At 42.5% G+C, this 16380-nt stretch overlaps 1 pseudogene; it reads left to right on the plus strand.

Annotated features, from left to right (window-relative positions):
* Positions 1-909: 909 nt before the first annotated feature.
* On the plus strand, positions 910-1027 carry LOC124803564 (annotated as a pseudogene).
* The last annotated feature ends 15353 nt before the right edge of the window (positions 1028-16380 follow it).

The raw sequence follows: 16380 nt of genomic DNA on the forward strand, positions 1-16380 counted from the left end.
CTAATGTCTACACGGTCACATTCTGACGTGATACTACACATATGTCCTTCAACCCGCCAGGTTAGCCGAGAGCGCTATTGCGCTGCTTCCTGGACTCGGGTAGGCGCACGGGCCCCGGATCGAATCCGCCTGGCGGATTACCGACGTCGGTCGGTGTGCTGGCCAACCTGGATGTGGTTTTTAGGCGGTTTTCCACATCCCGCTAGGTGAGTACCGGGCTGATCCTCACGTCCCGCCTCAGTTCCACGACTCGCAGTCATCTGCACATGTTCGCACTATTCTATGAATTACACTAGATGCAGACAGCACGGGTACACCAATTCCGTCCTGGGGGCGGGGGGGGGGGGGGGGGGGGGGTTACGAGGTGGCAGCAGAAAGGAACCTTGCCAAATCCGTTCCTAACAATGCCGACCCTGTGTCAGCACAGGACATGGCACCATTGAAAGAAAGAAAGAAAGACTACTTATATATCCTTCCTCTGGCGTGTACTTAAGTCGGAGAGCCACTTACCTCCCAAGCTCTGAGCAACCAACAACCGCCTCAAGTCTCCGCTACGGACACCGCATACTGCTGTCACTTCGCTGCCCACCAAGGTGCAGTGCAGCCCTCATCCTGAACCACGCCCGACTCTACACTTCCACCAGCTGCTCCGAAGACACTGCTTCGCTGTGTTCGTTGTGACTGCTCGCGTGCACATCGCGCTCTAGACTGCCTACAAGCTCCCAGCCTCATAAGACCGTGACGTCATAGTGACGTCATAGCACCTGCTGCTCGTCAGGGGACGCCTACGAGTTACCAGCCTCGTGGGACTGTGTCGTTGTTAATCTTCCTTGCTCCTCAATACAATGCTGTTTTCAAGTTTCGTAGACATTCTCAAAGGTTGTACATAGTTTAGAGCTTGTAATAAACGCCAACAGCCTTGCCACAGTGGTAACACCGGTTCTCGTCAGATCACCGAAGTTAAGAGCTGTCGGGCTGGGATAGCACTTGGATGGGTGACCATTTGGTCGGCCGAGCACTGCTGGCCAGCGGGGTGCACTTAGCCCTTGTGAGGCAAACTGAGGATCTACTTGACTGAGAAGTAGGAGCGCCTCCGGTCTCGTAGAGTGACGTACGGCTGGGAGAGAGGTGTGCTGACCACATGCCCCTCTGTATCCGCATCCAGTGAAGGCTGTGGGCTGAGGATGACACGGCGACCAGTCGGTACTGTTGGGCTTTCGTGGCCTGTTCAGACGGAGAGGAGTTGTTGTCACAAAATGTATGTCTCACTTCAGCGAGTCTTGTTCCTGTACAAGAGGATAGAAAAGCGTGGACGATGGTAGTGGTGATGGCTCCAGTGTGAACGGCCGCCTCGCAGAAGGGGTGGTGTAGATCGACAGCGCAAGCGTATGTATTGTAAAGAGCAGTTAGTAGGTTTGCAAGAAATAATATTAAATGTTATATCACTATGACGAAAAATTAGGCAAATATAGCCGTTCAGAGACTATAGTTTCTCACTAGAATACCAAAACGGAGTAATCACATGAACAAAGGGCCAGCTAAAGCAAAAGAAGTACTACCACACACTGCCAACAGGTACTCTCAAAACAAAAGTGGGGTAAAAATATAGCTTAGTCAACAGCGTTCCTACTGCCATTCTGAACGAAGGGAGAAATCCGCCACCACTTAGAAAGAGAACGTGTTTCAGTGCAGGGGCAGCGTTACTTTGCGCAAGTCCTACTCTCAGCGAGACCTCCAGGGTGGAGGATCTTGGGTACGGTTGGCACTCTCTGTCTGGCTACAGAAAATATACTGATATGGTGTGTCTTGCCCAAAGACTGCCTGGAAGTAATGTCGACGGGCAGTACAGTATCTGACACCATCTCATTCTTGTGGAACTTCGAACTTTTCCATTCGCTGATACGACAGGTGCGCTCCCTCATCCACATACTGGATGTACACTACCGACAGGAACAAGATGCTGTGATATGAAAATGATTAGCTTTTCAGAGCATTCACACAAGGTTGGCGCCGGTGGCGACACCTACAACGTGCTGACATAAGGAACGCTTCAAACCGATTTCTCATACACAAACAGCAGTTGACCGGCGTTGCCTGGTGAAACTTTGTTGTGATGCCTCGTGTAAGGAGGAGGAATGCGTACCATCACGTTTCCGACTTCGATAAACGTCGGATTGTAGCTTATCACGATTGCATTTTTTTCGTATCGTGACACTACTGCTCGCGTTGGTCTAGATCCAATGACTGTTAGCAGAATATGGAATCGGTGGGTTCAGGAGGGTAATAAGGACCGCCGTGCTGAATCCAAACGGCCTCTATCACTAGCAGTCGAGATGACAAGCATCTTATCCGCATGGCTGTAACGGATCGTGCAGCCACGTCTCGATCACTGAGTCAACTGATGGGGACGTTTGCAAGACAACAACCATCTGCACGAACAGTTCGACGACGTTTGCAGTGGCATGGACTACCAGCGCAGAGACCATGGCTGTGGTTACCCTTGACGCTGCATCATCGACAGGAGCGCCTGCGATGGTGTACTCAACGACGAACCTGGGTGCACGAATGGCAAAACGTCATTTCTTTGCATGAATCCAAGTTCTGTTTACAGCATCATGATGGTCGCATCCCTGTTTGGCTACATCGCGGAGAACGCACATTGGAAGCGTGTATTCGTCATCGCCATACTGTACTGACGTGTCACCCGTCGTGATGGTGTGGGGTGCCATTGGTTACACGTCTCGGTCACCTCTTGTTCGCACTGACGGCACTTTGAACAGTGGACGTTACATTTCAGATGTGGTACGACCCGTGGCTCTACCCTTCATTCGATCCCTGCGAAACCCTACATTTCAGCAACGACCGCATGTTGCAGGTCCTGTACAGGCCTTTTTGGATACAGAAAATGTTCGACTGCTGCCCTGGCCAGCACATTCTCCGGATCTCTCACCAATTGAAAACGTCTGGTCAATGAGGGCCGAGCAACTGGCTCGTCACAATACGCCAGTCACTACTCTTGATGAACTGTGGTATCGTGTTGAAGCTGCATGGGCAGCTGTACCTGTCCACGCCATCGAAGCTCTGTTTGACTCAATGCCCAGGCCTATCAAGGCCGTTATTACGGCCAGAGGTGGTTGTTCTGTGTACTGATTTCTCAGGATCTATGCACCCAAATTGCGTGAAAATGTAATCACATGTCAGTTCTAGTATAATATATTTGTCCAATGAATACCCGTTTATCATCTGCATTTCTTCTATGTGTAGCAATTTTAATGGCCAGTAGTGTAAGTTCAGTTCAGTGTAGCTTGATGCACTAGAATCCTCGAACAATCAGCTTCAGTATTGTATGTAGCAGTTGAGGGCACTCAGTTAACCCTACGCTTATGTGAAAGATCAGACACTGTTGACGGTCCACAGCTCTACAAAATACTTTGAAATTAATTCGAAGGTGGATGGCCGGCCAGAGTGGCCGAGCGGTTCTAGGCGCTACAGTCTGGAACCGCCCGACCGCTACGGTCGCAGGTTCGAATCCTGCCTCGGGCGTTGATGTATGTGATGGCCTTAGGTTAGTTAGGTTTAAGTAGTTCTCAGTTCTAGGCGACTGATGACCTCAGAAGTCCCATAGTGCTCAGAGCCATATGAACCATTTTTTGAAGGTGGATGCATGACAATAAAAAGACTGGTCTTGATTCCTCATTGTCTCATTCTCCTTGTTGCGGGAATCAAAGTAATGGTGCGAGTATTATTTGATGAATTCAGTGGGCTACGATATCATAATGTAGACATACGACATATGGAAACTTGGGTCAGTCCGAAGAGCGTGCATAGGTAGCTTAAATGGTTAAGCTGACCACTCACGACGCATGAGAAATGAGGATTCGAGTCCCTATCGAGCGCATATTATCACATGTCACTATAGGTGGTAAATCTATACGTAATGCAACTGATGTAAAGGAATTATGGAATCCGCTAATTAATTTCGGAACACTCAGATATAGTTTCGTGAGCGTTTGTTTTGTCTGCGGCTGAGGCATCATTTGTATTTATGGTGCACATGGACGTCAAAGAAAATGTTGCACACCATTTTTCCACCTTCACTGTAATAATCCACTCCTCCTTGCCCATACTCACAATGAGAAACTCATCAATTAGGCAATGAAATCAGCTAAGAGTTAAAGAACTTTCGGCGGAAGGGTAGATGCGGCTGTAAGCATGAGAACGTTTTATCTCACGCAGATATCGCAATCTAGTTCTTAAATATATTTTTTGCCACTCTTCTACGAAGAGAGATTCACAGAATCACAGTCACGTGTAGAAAGTTTAAGCGGCACCAGTAAAGTTGAAAGGCAACACAACAATGGGTTTTTTCAGGTGGCTAGCATGCAGCTGGGAGTAACAGAGCATTACGTCAAGGTCACGTACACACTTCATCGAAATATTTACGACAGCAGTTTGAGCTACAATTACAGTTTCATACAAATAAGAAACTTCACAGGTCGAAAATTTACATTGGAAGTGTATAGAGACGAAATCTCATAAATAAGTTTCCAAAAATTCCGTCGGCATGTGGTACTCACATTCTCATATATACTCATTTTTCATAACGCTTAAAGTACGATTCTTGGTTGCAACTTCCTTTTCCACAAACCAGAGTCTCTAACCACTACCCATTATTCATGTACATATACATCTATACTTCATCAATATTTCATCATAATAAACACATAGCATAATCATATTCCTCATACGGCATCACCTCAGTGATTACAAACATATCTCATCATCGCAATACACACCGCTTCATAATAACATCATCATAACAGATCAATCAAATCTCAAAATCGTATTAGCTTCCTTCAATAATCGCAAAATCTCTAAAAAAAAATGCTCTCTTGCTCGTTTCAGTAGTGTCATCTACCTCAAACGTACATAAAAAATAATGATCCCACACGATATACATCACTCAAAGCTCTCGCCGTATCAAAGTGGTTCCTAAAATACATGTGAACTGTTCGCAAAATGCATACAAAGTAAACTTTCTTAAATGCAAAGTAATCCCACTATGTAATAACGTAGACATGTGTCAGAGACGTGGTAAAAAAAATGTTTATTTCTCTCAGTTAAATGGCCAGATAGATGTGTAATTCTGTGTTAGAGAAATATGTTACCAATGTGTAAAATTGTATAAGCAAATACCATATTAGCTACGGCTCCTTGCACTTGCCACACACATCGTACACAAAGTGGGCGCACCCCCATGAGGGATAATGTAATTATACCTCAGATGTTACAGATTAAAACTGCGGAATGAAATGTATCTCCGAAAATCTTCTCTGTATCATTGTATTTTAAAGTATTTCTAAAAATGTTCCAAGTAGAAAAAGTGAGCACACATATGCGTGTCATGTAGTGCTAAACTATGCTTCTTGCTGTAAAACAATTTCTGTCATTGGCAAACGGTAAAAATGTACCAAATGTCGTAGTTATCATCGTTCATAAGCGACGTTCTCCACAAATCAATGAACTTACCTTTGTCATATACAAAATTAAAGTTCTATCTGTAGAAATGTCATAGTTATTACGTTCATTGCCGTGACCTTGACAGTAGTGTACTGTAATGTGTTGTTGTGTTACGAAAAATTTCTGTCTCATTGTAGCTACACCACAAAAGTCATTACCAAAATATGTTTTACTTTTGAGAAGAATGCAGAAAAACTATGCAGACAATAAACAGATACAGCGCAAAAGCAATAATGAAGATTGTATCACTCCTAAGTAGCGTCGTATTATGATCGTGTAGCTATCAAATACAAATCAAGTACTGTCTCATCTGTGATTCCCCAGAAATTACTCTACATACAATTTTTTTTCCAGCTAAACCAAAATGTTGCAGTAAAACCTCATTGGCAGTATGTGTTCCAAGAATGTGGTCTTAATAGTCGTGACATAATCGTGCAACTAACAAGCAAAAATGTACACGCAATACGACTGTATCTTCTATTCCCTATAAAAGTGACCTCGTAAAATTATTCTATTAGTTGATATGCACGCCAGCTACGTCGTCAGTTGCATAGGTACTTTTTGTGGTTGCCTGCGGTGTGAGTCATTGTCTGTTAGCTCTTCGTTGTCACGCATCGTTACTGGGTTTTGGAGGTCCAATTTCTACAATGTCAGCTTGTCGACAGGTTGAATCACGGCAGTTATGATTAAATTCAGGTCTGTCGTCATGACTATAGCGTCTGTCGTCATGTCCGTAATTTCTGAAATTTCTTTCTTGTCGATCATGTGGTGGAGAATCTCGTCCATAATCGTAATTACGAGGTGGGCTGTTGCGTTTCTCTGCAACTATTATTATTCTGCCAATGGTTGAAGATGGGAAATCGCGTAACTGAGGAGTTTGAAATTGTGACAGGACTCAGGCAAGGAGATGGGTTGTCCCCTATCCTGTTCAACTTTGCCCTCGAGAAGATCGTACGCGAGGCCTTCCAAGAGAACGAAGGGATTGAAATCGAAGGAAAGAGACTGGCATACTTAGCCTATGCAGACGACATCTGTTTACTCTCTAGGTCGGAAGAGGAGTTGGAGCAAATGGCCACAGCACTAAAGGAGGCTGCCAGCAAATTTGGGCTAAACATAAACGAAGCCAAGACAGAGTACCTCGTTATGACGCGTGTGATCATCTACAATCACTGCAGGTAGTGGATCATTCCTACAAGAAAGTGCAGAAGCAGAGATCAATGACAGGATACAAGCAGGAAACAGATCTTACCACAGCCTAACGCAACTGCTTCGGTCCAAATATCTCTCCAGATAGTTGAAGATTCGACTGTACAAAACCCTGATCCAGCCTGTTGTTCTATATGGCCATGAGACATGGAGTATCCGGAAACAGGACTTTCATAAGCTCCTTGTTTTTGAGAGAAAAGTGCTTCGGAAGATTTCCGGTTCGGTTCTGGTTGCAGATACAGGGGATTGGAGGCTCAGATACAACCAAGAACTTCAGGAACTATACCAGCAGCCCAACATAGCAGGAACTGTCAAAGCCAAACGAATGCAGTCGGCTGGCCATATGGCCCGGATGGAGGATCACAGGTGGCCTCGGAAGCTCCTGGATTTCACACCTACAGGAAAGAGACCGCCAGGGAGACCCAAGAAGCGTTGGAGGGATGGACTCCATGAAGATTTAAACCAAGTGTCAATAGATGTGGACGAATGGCGGATAGCAGCAATGGACAGAATACAGTGGAGGAGGAAACTTGTAGATACGTGCCTGATCATGTAGTAGTAGTAGTAGTAGTGGTGTCTGTTTTGATCACGATTTGCGATATAAGAGTAGCCTTGTCGTGTCTGGTTATTACTTCTGTCGTCACGTAATTGTGATGGATGTGACCTGTAACTGATGTCATTTTCCTGTTTTCACATCATCCGATTGTCTGTGTCGATTTCCAGTTCTTGCAAAAGTTCCTGAAAAGCTTCGATATCATCTTTACAGCGTTCTCCCAAAATAATGTGTCTTAAATGTTCAGGCAATTTAATTAAGCGAGTGCGGGTGAGTTCTGAAGGGCTGTACGAGTTTGACAAATACTGATATTTGTGCAACATATCTCAAAATATTTTACAGGGCTGGAAAATTAAAATTGTCAGAAATGTTTCATCATTATAATGTCGTGTTTTACTCGATCTTGAGTAGCGTGACACTAATAAGCAGAAAGGAAGGCATGATAAAAATCTCCTTCTCTGTGACAGTCGCGAATAACTGATCGCATTCTTACAGCTGGTTCATTTTCTAGATAGCCACACATAAATTCTAATCTGTGCTCTAATGACCAATTAGGAGGAAAACAAAGAGAAAATTGATGAAGCCAAGCTTGTGGATGTATATCGTTACTGGAGTTCTTGAATGTGTTAAATTAGCGTGTTGTCATGGAGATGTATATCGTTACTGGAGTTCTTGAATGTGTTAAATTAGCGTGTTGTCATGGAGAGCTGATAGTCAAGGTCATCATGTCGCCGAGTCGTGAATCGGTCATTCTTACGTCGTGTCGGCGGCTCCATCTCAAGATTCAGTGCACCTTGCCAACACCTTTCAAAATCTCCGAAATACCCTGTGTTATTGCTTTGTGACTTTTCCATATTTCTAGATCCCATTTCCCGTGTCGGAGCGAGATTATACTCTGAAATATGCAGTTCTTGTATCACCTGTGACAACTGATCTTGTACTTCCCTCATTTCTCTTTTGTGTTGGGTATTAATTTGATTCTGACTTTGTTTAACTTTCCTAATTTCCTCGTACGCCTCTGTGTCAGTAAAGGCTACCGGTCTTGTATCGTTCAAATTATCATCTACCTTTGAAGATAAATTTGTTAACTGATCCGAAATTTCGGCTACCTTTTCCGATAATGTGCTGATTTCCTCCATGTGTTTTTCTGAACCGAATTTTACAGTGCCCATTTGTGTCGTAATCGTATCTACTGTGTCCCTTAAGTTTTCCTGATCTTTTACAAGTTGCACGACCATATCGGTAGATCCAACAGAGACAGTTTTATCCTCCGAGGTGTCGTGATTTTCGTGTACAATGGTCTGCAGTTCTTTTATGGCTGCTTCATGATTCTGTAATGTGTTTTCAGGTCGCGTAAAAAAAGGCTGAAAATGCTCACAAATTTGTGTTTTTACATCTTTGCGAATTTTTTGACATTTCTATTCGATTTTAAGTAACACAGCGGTTAAACCTTCACGTGTTTGTTCCAGCGTTTGCTCAGTTATATCTATTTTTGGAGTTGTTGCTGTGTTAGTTTCTGATTTTATTCCATTCGTTGCATTAATTGCAATAACAATGTATTAGTGAATGAAACATGTTGCTTTGTGCTTTTCAGCAGCGCATTTGCATCAGCAGTATTCGTATTATGAAGAGCAGAGTTTGCATCTTCACTTAATTGAGAAAAGTGTAATGACGCAAAACCTGAACCTACGGTATTTGCAAGATTTTGTTCTGTTATTTCGCATTCCTGAGCCGAACAGTTACTGACCGTTCAATCGAAAATACTTCCCTGTTCACTAATTGTTTCAATGTCTACGCCATTATTTACTGTCTGGTCCATGTCCCTATGCACTGTTACCAAATTATTGTCTCAAACATTTGCCACTTCATTACAAAGTGGTCCTTACAAGCTACACTCATCCTCACTGTCATTTCTCAGTTTGCTTTACAGCCTAGTTTTGTGCTTTTCACACACCATGATTGTCACTCTATTTCACATGATAACACACAAAAAACAATTTGAAAAACAAAAATAAGAAGACACACTAAAATAGCACTGAAAATAATCAATATATAATTAGTTGCAAAAGTGACTGCTAAACACTTAGTACAAATCCACATGCATGCCACAACTGCTTTATGCATTACAATACAGTACAACAATAAGAAACTACAACTACAAAGGAAATTCCATATACAATTAAGTGCTAGCAGTAAACAATAGCTAATTTCTAATCATGCACTGATTATTCCAACTACCAGAAAATAAGATTCCACTGAGGTATCCTGGCGGGGTCGTCAGGTGAAACTTCTTAATATGTTTTTATTTAAACTGCTGAGTGAAACTGAACCTTCTAAAACCACTGAGTGAAACTGAACGTACTGGCACTTTGCTTGTCTTTATCGTTTCAGCACTGACCTACAGAATTTTCCCTGACAAATAAAGCTCAAACTTATTCTATTCACTTATGACCCACAATATACAAATACAACACTATCTGACTATTAATTAACGCAAAAGAAAGTCCCTGAATTAGAAGAAATCCTAACAATAACCCATACATTTCATAAGTCACTTACCTCACAGCCGGCTGGAGTGGGCGAGCGGTTCTAGACGCTACAGTCTGGAACTGCGAGACCGCTATGGTCGCAGGTTCGAATCCTGCTTCGGGCATGGATGTGTGTGATGTCCTTTGGTTAGTTAGGTTTAAGTAGTTCTAAGTTCTAGGGAACTGAGGACCTCAGAAGTTAAGTCCCATGGTGCTCAGAGCCATTTGAACCATTTGAACTTACCTCACAGAAAATCTTCATGACACAAACTACAGCAAGTGTACAGCCAGCTAAATAAAAGGCTTCTAACTACTGTATGCTGTAACTACTAATAGGCATATGGTTATCAGAATAAAGATTTTGTTGCAGAGCAAACAATGTATTTAGCAGATTTTACCTTAATCATGTGACATCCAGTTCCAAAATTTATATAATAGTCCATAATTCCATTATCATTTTACAATCCATTTCCAACCAACACTAAATCTCCATGACAGACGCACATCCAGACCATCCGCTCACACTACTAATACTTCTAACGTCCATCACTGCTAACTATTAACCTCTAAATGTGAATCCTTCCAGCTCCAGAGTCTCTTACAGTGGCCGCACAGTGCTGTCAGTGATATTAATGCAGCCTAAAGCGCTGCCAACATACAAACATATAAACAAGCTACTTACAGCAACTGAAGTTTAGACGGTAGTAATACTTTCTATTGCAAATATACGAGCTCATTCATATGTAAAAGTTGGTGATTTTTAAATTTATTGCCATGTTTGAAGAAGAGAAAGTCTTCTCTGGAAAATCATCTTAGACTGCAAATTGTAATCAATGTAAATCGAAACGAAAACCTAACAGTGAAGAAAAAAAAAACTTTCTGCTTCAAAAAGTGTACAGAACCATTTCTATGCAGAATAATCTCAGAGAGAAAGAGAGAGAGGGGGGGGGGGGGGGGAGGAGGGAGAGCATTTCAGGTCTTTGTGTATGGTCGAAGTTAGTCATCGGCACTTAATGTAAATATGTAAATCTGCCCCCTGGAGTACAATCAGTCTGACAGGTTAATTTCCATCGGTAAAGGTGAACGCTGCAGCGTCCTGAGTGTTTCTGTTCGCCTACTCCATTCTCAAAAACGATTAGTTAAATATCGAATTCTCACTCTTTCTTTTCTACAGGCGTTAATTTTATATCATAATTAATCAAAAAAGTCTAAGTAGTGGAAGGAATCTAATAACAGATATCTGGAACACGACCGGAAGATTTATGTGTATTGACGTGATCAATCCTAAAATGATACCATTACACAATATTACCCTGTATCATCCAAACATTTGTTCTGTAATAGTCGTAAATTTTTAACAAAGTACTATTTATTTTAGTGGTCAGCCAACATCAAGTGTGCATCAGAAAGTCTACTTTGATTTGAACACTTGAGTTTCGCAGAGGAAAGCGCTACCAGTTGGTTATGTAACATACTGACGCCAGAAGAAGATGGATTATAGGTAATTACAACTTACTAATGGCGGAGATGCCTGCAGAGATATCAAGAAAGTTTATCTACACTGAGACTTCGAAAATAAATAAAAAGACAATGTGACAAATGACTGTAATCCTCGCAACAGGCGTCCCTGCAAATCCATCTTCCCATGCCAGTTACATTAGCAGATTTCCAATTTGAGCGGTAAGTGGCGTTAAGAAATGTAGATCAGTATATTAGTAGCACAGTTTCCAAAAAATCTCTTTTTGCTGATTGCTCTTATCTGCTTTATTTCTTTTTGAACAGTGCCTTTGGTGAAATTCATTTCTCGCGGGTGAGTAAAGCATTTTATTTTTTTGATTTTCTGCCATGTACAAGGTGTTTGAAAAAGAATATACGTATTTCGAATGCATGTATTTATTAAACTTTAAGACATACGAATATGAAGCTTTACAGACATATTTACGAACCTCTCAAGTTCAGATTACAGATGTTCAATGTGTCCTCCATCACCGTCACTAAATATATCACATCGATACTAAAATTCCTCCCATGCTCAGGCAAGCATGTCCTTCGTCACTGATGTTATGCCAGTACAGATCCAGTTATTCAACTCTTTCAGGTTCTGTGGGAGTGGTCGTAGATAAACGTTGTCTTTGACGAAACCCCACGGAAAGAAGTCAGAGGGTGTCAAATCCGCTGACTGTGGAGCCCAGCTGAGACATACTAAGTCGGCAGCTCCTTGACGACCGATCCAACGGTTCGGTAGAGTTTCATTCAGATATTCACGCACTTGGCGACTCCAGTGAGGTGTTGCCTCATCTTGTTGATAAATGAAGTTGTCTTCATGCAGCCTCGGAAACAACCAGTTTTGTAACATAGCAAGATACTGCTGACCGTCAACCGTATTTCCATCCAAGAAGAATTGGTCGTAAACAGATGATCTGGATATCGCACAAAACAAATTCAATGGCTGCATATGGATTCTGTAGTCTCCAAATTCGGACATTGTGTTTGTTTACCTGACCACTAACATGGAAAGTCGCTTCATCACTGAACACGATGCGTTGTGCGAAAGTGTTCTCATTGTCAATAGTATCAAGAATCTAGTTACAAAATGCCACAGTTTTTCGTTTGCTATCAGGGCGCAGGAGTTATAGCAGCTGTAACTTGTACGGCTTCATAACCAACTGATGTCTCAAAACACGCCAAATTGTGGTTGTAGGCAGTTATAACTTCCGATTGGCACGACGAGTTATATTTTAAGGACTACGCTGGAAAGTATCGAGTATAGGCTTAAGTGTCAGGAAGTCGCTTCTGAAAGTATTTGTATGGAGTGTAGCCATGTATGGAAGTAAAATATGGAAGATAAATAGTTTGGACAAAAAGAGAATAGAAGTTTTCGAAATGTGGTGCTACAGAAGAATGCTGAAAATTAGATGGGTAGATCACATAACTAATGAGGAAGTATTGAATAGGATTGGGGAGAAGAGAAGTTTGCGGCACAACTTGACTAGAAGAAGGGATCGGTTGGTAGGACATGTTCTGAGACGTCAAGAGATCACCAGTTTAGTATTGGAGGGCAGCGTGGATAGTAAAAACCGTAGAGGGAGGGAGACCAAGAGATGAATACACCAAGCAGATTCAGAAGGATGTAGGCTGCAGTAGGTACTGGGAGATGAAGAAGTTTGCACAGGATAGAGTAGCATGGAGAGCTGCATCAAACCAGTCTTAGGACTGAAGACCACAACAACAAGAACGATGGAAAGCAGTTTGAATTCGTGCAACATTTTCTTCAGCAACACGAGGGCGGCCAGGACTCCTTCCTTTACATCCACATTCTGTATCTATAAACTGTCGATACCACCTGCGAATGTTCCACCAATTCGGAGAATCAATTTAGGACCTCAACCTGAAATGTCTTTGCACTGCTGTAATCACGGAATTGCATTTCGCAAACTCGAGAACACAAAATGATTCCTGCTGCGGAGTAGCCATTTTAAACATATGACGGTGACCAAGCAAAACAGAAGACAACAGACGTCTAGCGGATATTAATATAAACTAGGCTATGTATTTGTTTCTCCAATAACCGAGCCGAGGCGCAGCGATCGATAGATTGGACAAAATAGTACTTTGTAATACGTATATTCTTTTTGAAACACCATATATTTCTTAATGATATTACATATGTTAAACATATGTCCTGAGATATTTCCTGTTTCTCGAGGCAATTCATTATCTTCTTCTCATTTCAAAATTACTTTAACTTTTTAGCAGCTCAATAATTTCGACATAAATCTTTTTGTTCGCAATGAACGTTTACTTACTCACGCATCAAAGTCAACCATTTGCAAGTATTTTGCCTTCACTTTCTTTTTCGAGCCCACAGCTCGTGGTCTCGCGGTAGCGTTTTCGCTTCCCGAGCGAGCCGGCACGGTAACTCAGCGTGTTCGGTCGGAGGGTTAGCTGCTCTCTGTAATAAAAATACTGAGTTAATGGATCAACGACGAACTGAAATGGGTGTATTGCGACGTCCGCCCCGAGCAGATACAATGATCAAAAACGAACAAAATGAGAAAAAAACACGGGGTCCCGGGTTCGATTCCAGGCGGGGTCAGGGATTTTCACCTGCCTGGAGATGACTGTTGTTGTCGTGTCGTTTTCATCATCATCTTTCATCCTCATTACGGTCGGAGGAAGGCAATGGCAAACCACCTCCATTACGACCTTGCCTAGTAAGGCGGTGCGGGTCTCCCGCATCGTTCCCCTACGCTCTGTCAAGGAGTATGGGACTTCATCTTTTTCAAAGGCTTTACTTTCCCAGTTGTAGTCGCTCTCATTTTTTAGCGTATACATTCGTATTTTTTGTTTCTGTTTTGGTTGGCAGGAGAGCCAACACCGGGTTACTAGAGGAGGCCAAAAGGCACGCGTTTTAGCTCACGCAGGCTGGCGTGAGGTCTGGAACAGGACAAGTAAATTAGAATTTAGAAAAAACGGACGTAGCTGGTGGAATACTTAACTTTAATCCATTAATGCTGAACGTCGGTCTTGACGGTACATTATTACAGTATCAATAGTAACTGGTACTGGCGCCTTGCTAGGTCGTAGCAAATGACGTAGCTGAAGGCTATGCTAACTATCGTCTCGGCAAATGAGTGCGTATTTTGTCAGTGAACCATCGCTAGCAAAGTCGGTTGTACTACTGGGGCGAGTGCTAGGAAGTCTCTAGACCTGCCGTGTGGCGGCGCTCGGTGTGCAAACTGATAGTGGCGACACGCGGGTCCGACGCATACTAACGGACCGCGGCCGATTTAAAGACTACCACCTAGCAAGTGTGGTGTCTGGCGGTGACACCACAGTTTCGCTACAGTGCTTCATTCTATTTTTTTTTAATTAACTGACCCAGACAGGACATAGAAGAATATTATCTGAAAATATGCGAGCACTTAATATTATGTAGTCAAGTACAGCTTTATCGATCATTTGAATGCGATGGTCAACAGCTGGATAATAATGTGGTAATTTTGTGCTACAACAGGTGATTAAAACCAGTATATGGTTTTATGTGGGAAAAATGGCACAAAACTGGAAGAAACACTACATAACCGAAAATGACCGGTAGACGATCGACGCTTGGTGCCGGGATTGGCAGATGACGGTCAGGATAAACAAATGTAACGCATTAATCATAAATGGGTGGAAGCCCTTACTATTGTTTCACTACACTGTTGCTAAACAGTCACTGTAAATAGCCGTTTTCGTTACATACATGTGAGTATGGGCAAAGATGATCCAAAGCGGAACGACCACGTACAAATAATCGTAGAAAAGGCGCCCGCATCTCGTGGTCGTGCGGTAGCGTTCTCGCTTCCCACGCCCGGGTTCCCGGGTTCGATTCCCGGCGGGGTCGGGGATTTTCTCTGCCTCGTGATGGCTGGGTGTTGTGTGATGTCCGTAGGTTAGTTAGGTTTAAGTAGTTCTAAGTTCTAGGGCAGTGATGACCATAGATGTTAAGTCCCATAGTGCTCAGAGCCATTTGTTAGTCAGGGCCATTCCTTTGTAGTGATTTTTGAAAGTGAGATTGCGTTGCGCTAAAAATATTGTGTGTCAGTTTAGTAATGATCAGAATAAGTAAAGAGAAAACTGAGCACGTTGAGTGTTACTCAGCTGTCTTTGTATCAAATAACGTAGAAGCACAGTCATTCATAATTTTTCTAAGGGGACGTTTCAACCTCAGAACCTTTCCTCAAATATTGTAACATCAATAGATTTGTATCGTCATTATTTAGCACCACATGTCACAGAATTAGGATCTGTGGTTTAATCACCTAGTTCCGTGAGTCTCACCATCACTTTGTAATCTTTGATCTTTGTCATTCTTTATGATCATTCTCTAATATAGTATTAAGCTTAATTTTTCCCTGTAATTTCTTAAAACTGCCTAGATAGATCATCTGGTTAGATGACAGTTGAAATAAAGTATTATTCCTCAGTTACTTGTTATTTGAAATATTGGGCCAAGCTTAAGATCTTTACTCACAGTCACCCTGGTGTTGACTCCGTCATTCAATATGGTGAAATTTACATCCAAGATTACGAGTGCTGGTATATACGTCGTAATAAATGTTATATACCTTCACTGAGCAACAACGAAATAGATTCATATACATATTTCATTCTCACTCCAACAAAATATGCACACATAACACTAACCATATTAAAAATAATAAAATTTTTGCCATCGAGAACTTTCATTTCGTATTATTCACCACTTTTTCTTTACGAAATTAGAATTGTATATTAATATCTTCAGCTGCTGACGGGCGTTGATATATATCAACGGGGACAGGTAAAAATGTGTGCTCCGACCGGGACTCGAACCCGGGATCTCCTGCTTACATGGCAGACACTCTATCGATCTTTTTTTTAATCGTTGTGTTTGGTCGTTGCGAACGTCACATGACATCCTTTCAAGTTCGTTTGTTAATCCCTCCACTCAGTTTTTTATTACAAAAGCCTACGGGCTCTCTGACCGAACACGATCCACTGAGCCACCGAGGGCATAGAGGAGAGTGCGACTACAGGGACCATCTC

Source organism: Schistocerca piceifrons, chromosome 6, assembly GCF_021461385.2.
Source record: "Schistocerca piceifrons isolate TAMUIC-IGC-003096 chromosome 6, iqSchPice1.1, whole genome shotgun sequence".
Lineage (NCBI taxonomy): Eukaryota > Metazoa > Arthropoda > Insecta > Orthoptera > Acrididae > Schistocerca > Schistocerca piceifrons.